Raw genomic sequence first — 17438 nt, 5'->3', positions numbered from 1 at the left:
TGGGAAATTCTAAGTTTTTATCAATATCATGCCATTGTCGCATCTGCTTATCGATCAAATTCCTTATCAATTCTCATATGGATTCCTGAGTAGTTCATTGAGTGGCAAAAAAGGAGTTCTACACAGACTTCTGCACCAAAAAGCAACCATTTTATTTTTTCCCCGAATTATGTCTGCACAAGACTGTGAACATGAACATATTCAACTCAAACATACAACAAAAAACTTTGCATGCTGCTTGCAGTTGCAAGGCGACAGTGCGCTAATGAAGGATATCTAATGTCAACGTCACCGTCTTCAACGGAGGTCCCAGTGGAGCTTGTTTGACCAGCAGCAACGCAGGCACCCTTACATGATATTACAGCATTAATAATAATACATTTAATTTAAATAGCGCCTTTCAGGGTACCCAAGGACACTTAAAGTGAAACAAACAAAACAAAGAACAATGGAGCGCCTGTCATTCTGCACGGAGGGAATAGCACCGTTCGTAAACAGACTTGCCTCTGGAGGTCCTGTCCAACATTGCTGCGAGCCGGGGGAGAGCACAGCAGCAGAGGAGAGTAACAAAGGAGCCAGGCGGTGAATAACCCCAAGGTTGTGGTGGAGGAAGGACCAACGGAGCAACGATAGACAGCCCACAGAGTATTGAGTATGTTGGTTTGAAAGTTAGCGTTGCTAGTCTAACAGCCTATGGCAGGGGCTAGCAGCTGATCAGTGGAGAAAGGTGAGTCCATGGAGCCAATTGTTCAGGTGTGCAGCCTTCAGAGTTAGTAGCATGAAGGGACAACTTGGCTTTCTTTCTCTAACAGAATTGCTACGAATTGAGAAGTGGCGATATTAACGCTAGCGTCCTCTCGCATACGGGTTGATTGCACTGGTAGCATGGGAAGCATTGCACTGATTATACACGGCAGAATTCTCATCTCGTTTGGTGAAATGCAGCCAGGCTTTAGATCGCTTCCTCCTCCCCATGATGCTGCCTCGCGGTTGATGGTCTGAGTCGCAGAGACTGTGACACAAATCTACCAGAATGCAAAATTTCCTTGTGCAGGCAGGGAAATGAGAGCATCATTAAGAAGAATCGATAACAGTGAAGGCATACAATGGGAACGGAGTCGGAAACCAAGAAGAACTCAACAAGAAGACGAAAATGGCTAGTTCAAGGAAACCAGAATCGTTTGTGTGGACCGTTAATGAGGTCGAACTGCTGCTGCGACTCACACTCAACTACAAGGAGAGGAAGTTACAAGAAAGGCTCAATATCTTCTGCAGCACGAAAATGAGCATGTAGTCCGCCGTTGTTGTTGTTGTTATATGAGACGTCACAGGGTTCAGAGGTAGAGGGGTGGGGCGATGGCGTCATTGATACGCAAAGTATGCGGATTCCCTGTCCACACAAGAACATTTTCGGATTTTCCACCCTGAGACCAGGTTTCAAAAAAGTGTGTTTACAGGATCCGTGTGGACGATCGACCAAAACAATGCAAAAATGTGCGTTTACGCAAAAGAGTAGTTCCATGTGGACAGGGCCTGAATCTCAATAAAGTTTCAGTGTTCAGTCTGTTCACCAGGATCACATCTGATCTCTTATCTGTCCTGAGACATGATGTCAGTCTGAACCACGTCTAACTGTCTCACTCTGTAGTTTCTATGAAGACTTGCAGCTCCTTCTTCATCTTATTAAAGTTATCAAAGACCTTCTGATACTGATCACCTGACTGGATGATGGACTCTCTTAATTCTCTATCCTCTTCAGGGGTAGCAGAGACTGAGAAGACTAATACAAACCACGGTAACATATTATTTATCCTCTCTGTCACTGTTAAAGCTAAACTCAAAACTTTTCTACTCCTCTTTCCCAGGTCAGACACTCGTGTAAGAATCCTCTGACACTCCTCCACCTCTGTCAGAGTGTTTTCAGCCTGAAATACAGTTTTCTTTTGTTCAAACTTTTCACACGTCGTCTTGATTTCTTTCAGGATTTTCTTCAGCGGTTCATCAGTCTCCTTGAATTGTTTCCCCAGTTCTTTTACTTTCTTTACTCCTTGAATCACTTTTATTCTTTTTGTTACATTTGCAAAAACAACAGCTACACCTCCTCCAACAGCAGCTACTGCTCCTCCTACTACTGCTGTTGCTGCTCCTACTGCTGAAGCTGTTGCTCCTGCTGCTGCTGCCGCTGCTCCTGCTGCTCCCCCTGCTGCTGCTGTTGCTGCTCCTATTGCTGCTGCTGCTGCCGCTGCTCCTGCTGCTCCCCCTGCTGCTGCTGTTGCTGCTCCTATTGCTGCTGCTCCTGCTGCTGCTCCTACTGCTCCTCCTGCTGCTGCTGTTGCTGCTCCTACTGCTGCTGCTGTTCCTGCTGCTGCTCCTGCTGCTGCTGCTACTGCTAAGCTCGCCCCGGCAGTGAACGGAGCTGCAAGGAGCCCCAGTGTGAAGACTACTCCTCCTGTTGCTCCAGCAATAATTCCTGCTATTCTGATTCCCTCTGTTTTCTCCTGCATCTTTCTCACTTCATCAGAGATCTCCCTAAACTCTCTGACAATCTCTCTCATCTTTGATTCTCTCTGGTCAAATCCCGTGATGAATGAAGGTGCATATTTAATAAGTTCTTTTATTAAATCAGAAAGAGCAAGAGGGAGTTCTCTGCTCCATCTTCTACTTCTTTTTGGAGCAAAGAATTTCAGTAAGTTGGACATACTGAAGTGTTTCAGATCAGAAATCAAAGCTGAGTCTGAAGTTTTCCAGCTGATTACAGAGACTCTGTGGAGACAAAGAGAGACAGGTTATACTCACACAGGTGATACTCACCTGAGGAGATGATCTTTGTTGGCCAACAGAAACTTTACACTACATATAAAATATATATTACATCTATATATATTTTAACAAACTACAAATTGCAGCATCAACCTGAATATTTTCTTCTGTTTGGTTAAATGCACAGAACACGTTTTCACAGAAGGAAAAAAATCAAGGAAATTTTATTTCCCCATCAGATCTCGAGTCACAAACAAGGACAGACAATAATTAGACCAGACTCAGAAAACAGATCACCAGAAAAACAAAAAATTCTCACTTGTCTCTCAGGGCTTCCGCAGAAATCTAACTGCAGGTAGATTTTGCTGAATAGAATCGATATAATGTGACCGTACCTGCAGGTGATGATGTCAGTGTCCAGCAGCCAATGATTTCCTCACAGCAGGTACCTCAAACCTGAAGGAGAGTCAGAAAGAGAAATCAGTCCATCAGTTCACTCTGTCAGCTGCAGCTCGTATGAAAAGTCAAATTAAATGTGGATCATCCCCTCTCATGTCTCAGTCTGAACATCCTCACCCAACCAATGTTCATGTGACTCAGATCTGGACGACACCAGATACATTCATTGCCCACAGACCAGGGAGGCTAATGATAGCTAAGAGGCTAATGACAGCTAACAGTACTATGAGGTAGCTCGTGTGACTGACAGCATCTCCAGCAGCTGTGATGACGAGGATGACTTGATTGACTGAAAGATGTTCATGGAGGACACACAGAGCTCGTGGATGTGTTGATGAGTAAAGCAGATGTGGAGAGACTCCAAATGTGTTATGAGACGTGTCATTTTACTGCTGAAGTCACAGATGAAGCTTCTGTACCTCTCTGACTGTGGCACTCTGGTTCTGTTGCATCTGTCTTTGTATTGGACGTACTGACACTCTGTTAATTTTCAGCTGTGTTATCTTTAAGTCCCTGGAGCCCAGGGAGTCTAACTGAGATGTGATTTATTGGACTGTGACCTCTTATTACTTTATAGAAGCTGTAAACTCATGTTGTCAGTTTGATCACTGATGGCAGCACAGATAAGACCCGTCTAACTCTCACGTACACGAAGCTGCAGAAGGCTGAGACACTCGTCTGAATATATGAGATATGTTTTAAAGTCAGACTATGTTTGTCATTATAAATGTTATTCATTCAGGAACACTCTCGTCATTTGCTTAAATAATTTATTGCGACAAACGATATACAGTTAGGCTTGGTGCTGAAGGCTCCGCTCAAGGAGCTCCCCGGATTTGACAAGCAGCATGCTAGGTCAATCTGGGGAGCGCAATGCATATCCCCCCGCAAGAGTAGAGTCGTAGCAACTAGATAAATTGAGCTGTTTCACGTTCAGATTAAGCACGTGGAGGCTGGGGTGGTGGAGGCAAGCTTGCCGGCAGCAGCAATGTGCGTACAGCAGTGTTGAAGGAGAGATCAGTGAATGACGGCTTGAGTTTAAATGGACCGCCTAATTTTGAAGAGTGACTGTGGTTGGTCGGAGACTGGAGATGATCTGATCAGCTGACTACAGCTGGGGCTTATGACTTCCGTGTGAATTTGTGCTGAGCTTTGTGTATCAAATTAAAGGAACAGTTCACCCCAAAAAATATAACCTCAGTCCTCCCTCCTGATAATCAAGGACAGTGTTAGCATGAGCTCGCCCGCATCCTCACCTGACCAGGTGGTGTTTGTGTTAACCTATCAGAACAGAACATGAGCACAGCGCTGCGACCACATGAAAAGTGAGCATAAAGTCTGTTCTGATATTCACCTGTCACAGCCTCAGATATCAACAACACACATTTACATATAAATATGATACTGTACTGTTCTATAAGGTTCCTGTGTGTTTAAAAGATTCTTACCTTGGTGCGCAGGTGGTCGAGTGGTTAGAGCGCATGCCATAAAACGCAGCCGACCCCGGTTCGCTTCCGGCCGGAGGTCCTTTGCTGCATGTCACCTCCCCCTCTTTCTCCCATGTTTCCTCTCTGTCTACTGCTAATAAAGGTGTCTATGCCACAAAAAGATTCTTACCTGTCCGTCTGAAGAAGCTGTGTGAGGTTGAACTGAGCACGCTCAGTCTGACCTTCACCAGTCATCGGACAGAGAGTCATCAGTGATCAACCAACCAACCCTCGGGAGGTGTTCCTGGCATGCCCCACCGGGAGGAGACCCCGAGAAAGACCCAGGACACGCTGGAGTGACTATGTCACTTGGCGGGCCTGGGAACGCCGTGGGATCCTCCCAGAGGAGCTGGAGGAAGTGTCCAGGAAGAGGGAAGTCTGGGTGTCCCTTCTCAGACAGTTGCCCCCGCGACCCGGCCCTGGGTAAGTGGAAGAAGATGGTTGGATGGATATTAAGATGATTAAACAGAATTATAAATGTAAATTGGATCATATCATTTATCAGACTGAATAATTATCCCTGATAATCATTAATTATCATTGATAGCCAAATTGAACCCAAAATTACATTTTGATGTTGTATAAACACTACTTAATGGTGCCCCATCCGAGACAACGGCCAACATAAATGGTGCCCCGTGTGAGGCAGTTTACTGTTGGCAATCATTCTTAAATGTGCAATGTTAATTTCAGCATAATTTGGACAGTGCTAAAATTTAAGATTCACATCTTTAACTTTTTAGCCAAAAGTCTTTACATTCAACCCCACTAGTCTACTACAGGAGTAGATGTTGATTTGTACTTACAAACAATTGCAGTGTGATAAGAATTGATTTATTAATCAAATTTACAACACATTTGATTAACCAAAATCTTTTAGGTCATTAACTGCAACTTTGAGCCATTTGCCGTTGCTGCTATCGATTCAATTTGAAAGTGCTCTGTAGAATTTCAGTTAAGCATTTGAATATCCAGTATTCAATGCATTGTAGTCAAGCTGTCATAATGTGATGAATACTTAGTGATACATAGAAGCGCTCGGTGAATTCTCTGGCATCCTTCTGGCCAATAGTTGTACGTCTTCTGCAATGAAGTTGTTGCAGAGGAGGAATCGATTCAGCCAACCAGCACTCGCTGCAAACTCCTCATCTCTGCTGTCACTCACGGTGGCGGACATTTGTTTCACCCTGATCATTTTGTGGGTCACTCTCTCGTGGCGTGCCCGTTTGCTGATAACTCATCCCCGCATGTTTATCTCAGGCTCCTCGCTGGCCTTCTTCCTCCCTCCACCAGGCAGCCTGGTCCTGCTGCTTTCCTCCTCGGACAGACGCTGAAGCTCACTTTGATTTTTTCGCCAATCTCTCACTCTCTTTGGGTCGACAGAGAAACTTTTAGCGGCTGCTTCTCCCGAGTTTTCCTCTGTATATTTTACGACAGAGTTTTAATTTCAAGTTGTACTTTTAATTTTTTTGCTCCAGCTCTGACAGTTACTATGTTGCCACAGACTTGGCAGAGTAATATTTTGAGTAATGAGTCAGGCGTGCTGTCATGCTGATTTGAGCAAAACCTGGCTGCCCTGAAGTCATTAGCAGGTTAAACCTGAGTAAGTGCAATGAAGAGATAGCGTTCCTACTTAAGGACAGGTGTGATGCGCAGAACACATCCACATGCCAGTGGTCAGGACGACCTTCCACAGGCAAACCAGCCTTGCTTTTCAGAGCAAAACAACCCTAGAACAGGAGTTGGAACTCTTTAGAGTGCATAACTCTAGTCTCCTCCATGAAGTTTAGATGGCTAATAAGAAAGCCATGCGCTATTTAGGTGACCTGCACTTAGCAGAGTTAGATTTTTGTTCACACAAGGTGGAGTTGTTAAGACTTAGGTCAGGATGTCTCTCCCCACCACCGTCGTTCAGCCAATGTGATTCTGGTTACTCCGATTCACACTCCTCCTTGATGGAAGGTTAACTCCCTCTCCACTTGGAAGATGTGAACAGTTCTCAACCGACCATAAGTCCTTGGGAATTAAGTCAGTTCCTCGACCTCCACTGAGACGGAGATAACAGTAAAATGACTTCCCATCTTCCTGAAACAGACAGTGAGGTCACAGGTAGTTTATCCTCCAGAAGATATTCTACCCACTGCTCCCAGTCTTGATGCATGACACCTTCACCAGTGCCCCTCCCTTTGAAAGGGGGACCCGATCACTCCAGGAGTGCCCTGCATTCTCTCTGCACCTCCATGCCTGCTTGCTGCCTCTCAGCTAGACAGAACTGCAGTATGGGATGTCAATGTCCATAGAAATGCTAGCTTAGAGTGCCTCCACCTTGAAGAGCTTGAGTCTATAGCTAGGGACATTGAACATTTTCAACAACTGTGATCACCATGTTGAGGATTACCAGTTAATTGACCACAGTCTAACTGACTTACCTCATGAAACCCAGAGGGAGAAACTTAAACTTGGAACTTGTGGAAGACCAGCTCTAAAGCTGTACACAAGTTTATAAAATCACAACCTCTCAGTATCAGAGATGAATGCAGAGAGCTTTGTCATGCATTGAAAGAAGAATTCTCTTCTATTGCTAATGAAGCCACAGCAATGGCTGCAGCCATCCAAGTTAAACATTCACATCGTGAGCACCCCAGAGATTATTACATGCATTAGAGTCATGCTTACTTTCAGGGCAAGAATGCTTAGAAGGCTTAGAAGCGAACCCTACCTTCAAGTCTTTGTTTGTGAATAATCTTCACTCATGTGTGCGCACTCACATTGCAATTAGGATATATCAATAAAACCCACTGAATGAGACAAGTGAGATGACACAGGTGATTTGGGAAACTGTTGTCACTTCCAAATCCATTGGTAAGACACCTGAGCCTGCTTGCTGAAACACAGCAGCGTCTCAGAAATCTTCTGCCTCAAAATGTCACCCTCCCAATAGACCAAAGGGGGGTGACAAAAGGATGCATAGGGACACAAAGCGTAACCGCCACATCCACCAATTGTGTCGTGATAGGCATGCAGACAAATGGAGTTGTAGAAGGCCATATGCAGAAATCTTGGCCCAGAATTATGACCAGCCAGCAAACTGCTCAGATGATGACCAAAGCTTCTCTGACCACAGTTCAGTGCACAGTCATAATGCCTTAGATAGTGACAGTGCCCCGGAATTACTTTCTGGTTCAGCTACTCAAAACATTACAGCCTGAAACTCTGTTGCAGAGTTACCTTCTGGTAACTACCAACTCAATCCATCCCTGTACTGACTGTTAACAATAAGTAAATTACTTTCTTATAGTTGCAACAGGAAACCTTCGATTTGTTAGCAACAGAACCATGCAATTAAGAATGAATTCTGATTGGACACAGACAGCACAGTCCAACCTTGTAAATACACTTTGAATAGCTCCTTCCTACTTTTCCCCTTCTTTTTGTGAAATAACTGTTGGAAACCTTATCTAGGGACACTGCAGTCTGACCTCACAGAACAAGACGTACACATGTCCTCGTCCAACACTGTTTTTTAACATTACCACACTGTCAACAAAAACCACGATACAGTCATTTGGACTTTTACATTTGTGACACCCTTCCGCTGAAAAACCTGCGTGAAGAAGCAAACTCTAAGTTTACCAAAATAAGTCTGACTACCACTTGAAGTAATCAGCACTGAAATCTAACGAGTGAACACAAACACTCTTGGACACTCCAGAAATTACTATATCACTGTAAGTGCCACACTCTGCATCTCACCCTAAGAAATTAACATCACTAACTTTCCTGTTCTCATTAACCCAGAGATTAACTGAGAAACACAGGTATTTAGTGAATTCAGAGTCATAATCATAGTGTTTACTGGATTTCCTTTTTCTTTGTGTAACTTCTGTTCATGATCCTTGCTTAGCAAAGATAGAGAATTAGCCAATGTCCAGCTGGTTAATGAACTGCCCAGATGTTACTAATATTAATGAAGTGACGGATGTACTCCTTCAACTATGGATTATACATGTGGATCTGTGCTCTCAGGATCCCACGTCAAGTGACAGCCTGAGACCAAAGGCAGCCCAGAAACTACACTTCTAATCCTCAACCTCTCCTCACCATCTCCCCCCCCCCCTCCTCAGGGCTTCCTGCCCTCAAGATCTCTTCTTCTGGTCTAACAGCTGCTGAGAGCTGCAAGCTGCATTTGCTGCAGGCCCAAAGAACTTCTCCTCACTGCAGCGACACAAGTTCCTGCCAGTATTCCAGATCAGTTAGCACCAGCAGCTGCGACGCAAAGCTCGCCAGCTAACTCCACATTCTGAGGAACTCCAAGCAGGTTAGCACTGAGCTGCTATCCTTGCAAAGGAAAGGAGCGACCTGTTTCCTCCTCTGCTGACTTTCATCAGACCCTCGCAGCAAGAACAGCATTCAACATTGGAACCCCAACCTGCTCCTGCAACCACCAGCACCTTCTCCTCAAAGACTGGTACCATTGAACTGGGCTTAGATAGCATAGCATAGCACGGCTAAGCACAGGATTTTAAACTCTGGTTGATGTGATGAACATGTGTTCAATTTATGTGTTTGTCCACTGTTTGGGTGTTATTGTGATCTCAGGTCAGGTTATTGGTAGTTTGCTTTCCTAGATGGCCAATTCAACATTAGTCGAATCCTGCATCATACAGACTCAGGGCCTGATTTACTAAGATCCCAGATAAGGGGCGCTAAATTGCTTGCGCGCGCTAACAGATTGCACGCGCTGTTGGTGTGCGTGTTGTGGGTGATCAACTAAAATTGCTCGCGCAATGAATAGCAGTTGCAAACATGTTGGAAACCGCCCTATTTAAATGAGGTTTTTGCGTGTGTTACTAGTTTTCACCATGGAGAACATGGGAGAGAGTGGGCGCAAACGAAAGATGAAATTTGAAGCCATTGAATTGGAGGTGTTAGTGGAGGAGGCAAACACACATATTCACGAGTTACAACAAAGAAACATTAATATAGTCTTCAATTGAGCAGCAGGTGCTGCTGACTTTCTCCGAAGAACAGATTTATGGAATTCAAGGATTTGACACCCTTGAGCCAGAAACTGCAGAGCAAGCTATGCCCATATAGCACAAACACGCATTTCTTTTACTGGATACATTTAATTTATTCAGATATGTGCCAAAAAAAAGGGAAAAAGAATGTGCTTCCTGTGTTAACGTTTAGTTGAATATGCACTGAAAACGCGTAATTTCACAATTTAGGCTACAAAAGTATTTTTGCTTCTGCATTTCTCAGAGGATTTTATTTTCCAACAGTGACGCAGAAGTGTGTGCGTTTCATTTTACAGCATCACAAGATGTTTTTCCGTATGATGAAACAGTCTGTGGCACTTGAAGACGGGTTACACTCCATTGCACAGGAAGTGCGAGCTGTGGCCTCTGTGACGCGTGCGCTCAGGCGGGACACTTGTGCCATCTTCACGCACACCAGGCAGCTGGTCAGTGCTGTATCTGGGCTGACGATGGCCATCAATGCCCTGGCAAAAGGGATCGAGGGTGGCGTACAGGGAGTCGGGAGGTCATTAAACACCAGTGGTGTTTCATCTGAGCAGCCGGGAGAGGGAGGGGAGATCGCAGGAGGGATGGACTCGCGTTACGCATTAGTGGACACCAGCGCAGCCTGAGAAAATGGAAAGAAAATAGATAATGGCAATTTCAACATTCATTTTGTTTAAATTTAGGCTGAGTTGTCGTTTTTTTGGTGGCTGTTATTGTTTGTTTTGTTTGTTAGAGATAGTTCGTTCGTTGTGCCTATGCCTCCTCCTTGCTACAACGACCGCAGCCATGTGTGCGTAAAGCTGTGCCAGTTAATACATGACTTTCAAACGTGCTAAATAAAGACGCAAAATCAGCGAACGCAATTAGTTCCAGGTTTGGTAAATCACATTGCGTGCGCTAAATTAATCTATTTGCATCTACTCCTCCCAATATTTTACGCCCATATTTACATATTCATTAAGGCAAACACACTAAATGGATTGCGCCTGCTATTTTGCCCGTTTGAGGGACGCAATCCTCGTTGCGTCCTGTTAGTAGATCAGCTTCAACACGTGTTTGCGCGCGCAATCAAGTTTGCACACGTTTTTACACACGCAAACCTTTAGTAAATCAGGCCCTCAGAGTCTAAGAAGATGCAACTACCATAATGTTTGGACTATTGAACGCACCTGAATATAAGCTGCACCAACTAATTTTAAAAAGAAAAAAAAATGTGTACATATATAGGCTGCACTTATCTATAAGCTGCAGGTGTCCACGTTGTAACATGAGATATTTACACAGAACTGATGGTACACAGAAAGATTTTTTAAATTTTCATTAAATAAATGCTTTTTTCCAAACAGTGCCTGTAACGTGGCAGTAAAATGTCTCACCATCGATTCATTGATGCCAAGCTTACGTGCAGCAGCTCTATTTCCTTCTTCAACAGCCAGAGCGATTGCCTTTAACTTAAAAGCTGCATCATGTGCATTTCTTTGTGTGTGTTCCATGATGAGGGTGTGTGCATGATTCGCAAAATGACTGTTCAAAACAAAAACTAGCGTCTTCCTTGCCACATTATCTTTTCCACCTGTCTGTCTTGCTCTTGCGCTTCCTGCTAGAGCGCCCCCTGGAGGCTGTTAGCCCGTAAAAATCTATGTATTAGCCACATCATAGTTAGGCCGCAGGGTTCAAAGCGTGTGAAAAAAGTAGCGGCTTATAGTTCGGAAATTACGGTAACCATCTTCTATGACCTGGCTCCTCCTCCTCCTCCTCACTGACTCCAAAGCAATAAATCGAAACATAAATGATATCTTAGTATTTTATTATTGAATGAATACATTGATACAAATAATCACTGCAGCTCTAATTACTATTTACTCTTTGGATTACCTTCCTGTCCAGTGGAAACCTCGTATCTCCAGGTGTGTTGATGTTGAATGTTTGTGTCGAAGATAGTACAAAGTTACACTCTGATACAGCATGTACTCTGTAGAGTAACTAAAGGTATCAAATAATATAGCGGAGTAAAAAATACAACATTTGTCTACAACATGTTGTTGAGAATGGAAATACTTGAGTAAAATAAAAGTACCTCAACACTGTACTTCAGGTCAGTACTTGAGTAAATGTACTCAGTTACATTCCATCACTGTGGGAAATGTGGCTCATCCTCATCATCAACAGATCCATCAATAATTCTCACTCTGTAGTTTCTCTGAAGTCTTTCAGCTCCTCCTTCATCTCATAAAGTTCAACATAAAGTTATCAAAGACCTTCTGACACTGATCAGCTGACTGCATGATGGACTCTCTGAACTTTTCATCCTGTCCAGGGAACACAGCAGCCAAGATAACTCTTGCAATTGTCAAGCGTGTTCATTTGTTTGAGATTTCAGAATAAACATACTATAAGAGAAGATGGACTACGACGTACTGTTAATTATTTATTAAGAATTGTATAATTAAGCAAAAGCAATAGCTTGGTCGGCCAAGGATCTTTTCCGTTTGAAAAATCGCAGGCAGCAGAGCCCTAAGCAGCAAAGCTGTTAACTGCAACCAATCGCCCAGAAAAAGATGCACCATTTCAGTCTACAATGCATCACTAGCAGAGCACCTATATACCCCAGGACACTTATAATTACAAGCCAAATTTCTCCAACCGAATCTTTCATTGCAGTCACTTGTGTAAGAATCTTCTGAATCTTCTGTCAGAGTCAGTGCGTTTACATGACACTCAAGAAAACTGAATTACTGCGTTAGTCTGACTATGATGGGATGTTTAAGATGCATGTATTCACCTTAGTCTGACTAAAATCGGACCGGATCATATTTCTCATAGTCGAATTAAAAAACCCAGATTATTGATTGATAGTCACATTACTCCTGCATGTATACGTTCCATCAGATCGGGTCGTATTTTGCGTTCTGCACAGGGTCGAGTTTCCTTTCCGGGGCCGTGAGCCGGAAGTAGAAGTACGGCGGCGTCTTTCCTCCGAAATCACCGTCAGAAAGAGAGAAAGAGCTCCATTGAGCATCTAGTGTGTGTAATTATCATGAACAGCATATATGAAGTGTACAAAGATGGAGCTTCGTCTCGCTCTTCGTACGCCATCTTTCTGGAATGTCGAGGCAGTTTGTTGTTGCTGGTGACGTAAAGAGGTCAGCCGGAGGTGTTTCTGTTACCACTAGTTGAAATGGGTACAGCGCCACCTAGTGTACCGGGTATGACATGCTGCAGCCCAATAATCTGATTTTCTCACCGGCATGTATACTCGGATAATTGCAGTTGTCTGATTGAGCAGCAGAGTTGAACTATGGCTGTAATCTGACTAAGCTGTGCATGTAAACGCACTGAGTGTTTCCAGCCTGAACTTCATCTGATTTCAGCTCCAACTTTTCACACGTTGCCTTTTTTTGCCTGTCAATAGTGAACCTTGATCTAATTCCTGTTTCCGCTTCATCAGAGATCTTGTTAAACCCTCTCATCTCTGATTAGCTGTGGTCAAATCCTGTGATGAATGAAGCTGCTTATTTAATATGCTTTCTATAAGGTTTATTATGAACACTGTTGTATTATTTCATGAAGCAGCTGATCTCATGTGTTTTAGGACGATCAGTAAAAAATCGAACCGCACAGTTTATAATCCAGCTGCTCACTCAGTTCTGTTACAGTTGTGCTCATTAGTGACACACTCTGGCAGTTTGTGATGTTTTGGACATTTCTCAGAGAATATGAATGATAATACAAAACGTTTCTTTCCCTCGTGGTTAGAAGTCGAGGTGAGGACATTTATTATCAGACACTTGTGTTTTCTCTATTTAAATCACCATGACGACAGAAACCACCCAAATGACCCTGATCAGAAGTTTACATACTCTGGTTCCTAATACTGTGTGTTGCCCCTTTAACATCAGCGACAGCTTCAAGTGTTTGCTGGAAGTCGTGGATGAGGCTCTTTATGTTCTCAGGTGGTTAAACTGCCCGTTCTTCAAAAAGCCTCCAGTTCCTGTAACTTGTTGGGCTTTGAGATCTCCCCAAAGAGGCTCAATGACACTGAGGTCAGGAGACTGAGACGGGCCTCCAGAACCTTCAGGTGTTTCTGCTGTAGCCAATGACAGGTCCACTTGGCCTGGTGTTTTGGATCATTGTCATGTTGGAGCGTTCAGGTACGTCTCATGTGCAGCTTCCGGGCTGATGAGGGCAGATCTTCCTCCAGTACTTTCTGATAACATGCTGCATTCATCTTACCATCGATTCTGACCAGGTTCCCTGTGTCTTTGTAGCTCACAGTGATCCACCTCCATGTTTACAGTAGGAATGGTGTGCTTTTCATCTGACTCTTCTCCAAATGTAATGTTCAAAAAGTTCAATTTTGGTCTCAACACTCCAGAAAACTTCCAGAAGTTCTGAGGCTCGTCTCTGTGCTGTCTGGTGTTTTGTAAACTGGCTTTCTTCTGGCGACTCGACCATGCAGCCCACTTTTCTTCATGTGCCTCCTTATTGTTAATCTTGAAACCTCCAGAGTATGCAAACTGTTGATCAGGGTCATTTAGGTGGTTTCTGTCATCATGCTGATTTAAAAAGAACACAAGTGTCTGATAATAAATGTCTTCACCTCGACTTCTAACCACGAGGGAAAGAAACGTTTTGTATCGTCATTCATATTCTCTGAAAAATGGCCAAAACATCACAAACTGCCAGAGTGTGTCACTAATGAGCACACCTGTTCATAAAGGCTTTAAATGATGTGGCTCTTCTTACCTGTCTGTCTGAAGCAGACTTGTGAGGTGAAGTAGAACCGAGCCGCTGTGTCTTCCCTGTGTTTCCTCAGCAGCAGTGTGTTGTCAATAAGGCTAAAGCAAAGTACAACCAAAAGCAAAGTTCAAATCAAAATGCATCAAAGAAATAAAAATCCAAAACATACCAAACAGGAGACTGGAGACACGAGAGGAGGCATGGGATGAAACTTGACGAGGAGCATCACAGAGAGCACACAAGGAGGAAGACAAACACTATATACACAGACACTAATGAACAAGAGGAGGAACAGGTGAGGTGGAGCAGCAGGTGAACACTCTGGACACCACAAGACACAGAACCATGACATATGTCCTCTCATCTGGAAAACAATAGAAGTGATTTTACTACCAGTGACTGGATCGCCCACTTTTACCATTACTGCGGGGAGCGAGGACGTCCTTTTATTGACCCTCTCCAGTTTGCATATCAACCTGGCATCAGAGTGGACGACGCCTTTCCTGTTCACCCTGTACACCGCAGACTTCTACCACCAATCACCTCACTGCCATCTACAGAAGTTCTCTGACGACTCTGCTATCATCAGCCTCATCAGGGACGACAGAGCCTACAGAGAACTTATTCAGGACTTTGTGGACTGGTGCCAGCAGAACCACCTCCAGCTCAACGCCGGGAAGACCAAAGAGCTGGTGGTGGATTTCAGCAGGCACAGACAACCTGCACACAGGTGAACATCCTGGGAACAGACATTGAGATGGTGACATCTTACAAGTACCTGGAAGTTCACCTGAACAATAAACTGGACTGGACTGATCACACAGCAGCTACATATAAGAAAGGTAAGAGCAGACTGTATCTGCTGAGGAAGCTCAGGTCCTTTGGAGTGCAGAGGGCCTCCTGACCTCTTTCTATGACTCTGTGGTGGCATCAGACATTTTCTATGGAGTAGTCTGCTGGAGCAGCAGCATCTCGGCAGCAGACAGGAGGAGACTTGACAAACTTATCAAGAAGGCCAGCTCCATCCTGGGATGCCCTCTTGACTCAGTGCAGGTGGTGGAGAGAGCAGGATGATGATGTCATCACTGCTGATGCAGGAGTCCAACCTGCAGGTGAGTGTCACAGCACTGGGCAGCTCCTTCAGTGACAGACTGATACACCCTCAGTGTGTGAAGGAGAGGTATCACAGGTCCTTCCTGCTGCTGTCAGACTGTACAACCAGCACTGCTCCGTATAGACCTCACCCTGTACTCTGCACTGTGCAATAACTCAAACTGATTTCAACACCCATATTTATCATACATATTTAAAATCTGTATATAAAAATGACTGTCCATTCTTGCCCTATATCATGTAAATATGTATATCTGACGATTCAATTCTATTTTCTTTCCTTTTTAATTATGTTGTCTATTTTGCTATTGCTTTGTTCTTGTAATATTCTGCTGCTGAGACAAACGCATTTCCCCGCTGCGAGACATTAAAGGATTTCTGATTCTGATTTGAAACGTTGTTGCATCATGTCAACAACCTCAGTCATGCTGAAGAGAGCTGAGACAGCGAGTCCAAGCTGAGCGCTGAGGACTGAATGCTGAGGACAGTTTGTGGTGAATCAGAATATTTATCGAACGTTACATTCAAGTCCAGTCTGGTGCTGTTTGATGGTTGTGTTATATTAAAGAAGACGTAAAGTTACAGGTGACTTTCAGAGCGAGCTCACAGCTCTGAGCCAGCTGTCCAACCAACAGCTCACAGAGCTCCACCTGCACAGAGCCACAGCCTGAGAAACACTGCTGCAGTTAGAAACACACACAGGTCTATCTCTGTGTGTGTGAGCAGAAGCGGATCTGAGTTCCGGCTGTGGGACAGGTGAGTGTCAGCAGGTCAAAGGTAAGACGGCTGTTTGTGTTTATTCTGCAGGTGAAAGTGTCACTGAGGGCGTCTGTAGTCTGTATTTGTGTTAGAAGACTCCACATCTTCACACCACTTATCACAACCTTTAACTTTAGGAACTCAAAGGAAACACTAAGTCTCAGAACAGGGACACTGTAGAAACACTGACAGTGTCTCTCAGGACCTCACATCATGAAGCTGATCAGCTGATCAGAGTCCAGGCGGTCGGCCTGATTCAAAGGTCCAGGTCTGTGCTTCGGTTCCGGTCCGGATCCCCTGCCGGTCCCGGAGCCGCCGTGACGTAGGGACTGATGAGGTCATCTGTCTCCTCGTGCTCCTCACGAGGGATCTGCTCACCACGGTAGTTCTGTACCGCGGAACTCCACTTGGAAAACCTCTAATTCAAACAGTTTCTACCGTGTTCACATATTATTTACCTCAGTTACAAATCCTTTATGTTTTTATCAGAACTTCCTCTGACTTGAGTTCGGCACCAACAGTTGTGAACAGCACCGATACAAACGAACTGTGAACGTGTTTCTGCTCCCGCTGCTCGGTGGACGTCACGTCGGTCGACACAGCAGAGCGGTGTTAAAAGAAGAGGAAATGTCAGCGGAGTCTGGTGGTCACCTCCGTGCAGGATTTGGCAACTCTGATGCTACGTCACACTCACCTGAGCAGTCATGAAGAAAGTGACAGCTTCTGGACATCTGAGGAACTGTTGCTGTGTCCAAGTTCAGGGTCTGCACACTTCCAGGACTCGCCCTTTGTGGTCTCCCTGAATGAGAGTACTTCTGTGGCCCTGCAGGCCGTCAGCTGTTGTTAATGGGACGGTCTACCCTTCGGAGCATTTCCTGATTGCGTCACCAGGTGTTCCCGCCCCTGTACGTCACTATTTCTGCAGCCCAGGTCCGCGAAAGTGACAAGAAGAGTAAAGTTTGACTGTCAGATCTGTTTGAGCTTCAGGAATTCTTGATTTCCTTTTTAATCCTCGTGCTTGTGGAGGAAGAGGAGAAGCGGCTCTGGTTTATCTCGGGCTGAGAGGACCGTGGAGAGGGAAACCTGTTATTGA

At 44.5% G+C, this 17438-nt stretch overlaps 1 long non-coding RNA gene across 1 annotated transcript; it reads right to left on the bottom strand.

Annotated features, from left to right (window-relative positions):
• Nucleotides 1-2280: 2280 nt before the first annotated feature.
• On the bottom strand, nucleotides 2281-17217 carry LOC115592308 (uncharacterized). The gene is made up of 5 exons (XR_003986112.1): nucleotides 17040-17217; nucleotides 14480-14571; nucleotides 4837-5125; nucleotides 3156-3216; nucleotides 2281-2763 (listed from the first exon to the last, which is right to left on the bottom strand). It is a non-coding gene; the product is annotated as an uncharacterized LOC115592308 (long non-coding RNA).
• Between the last annotated feature and the right edge of the window lie 221 nt (nucleotides 17218-17438).

Source organism: Sparus aurata, chromosome 12 (assembly GCF_900880675.1).
Source record: "Sparus aurata chromosome 12, fSpaAur1.1, whole genome shotgun sequence".
NCBI lineage: Eukaryota > Metazoa > Chordata > Actinopteri > Spariformes > Sparidae > Sparus > Sparus aurata.
This window is presented reverse-complemented; position numbering and strand designations above follow the sequence as displayed.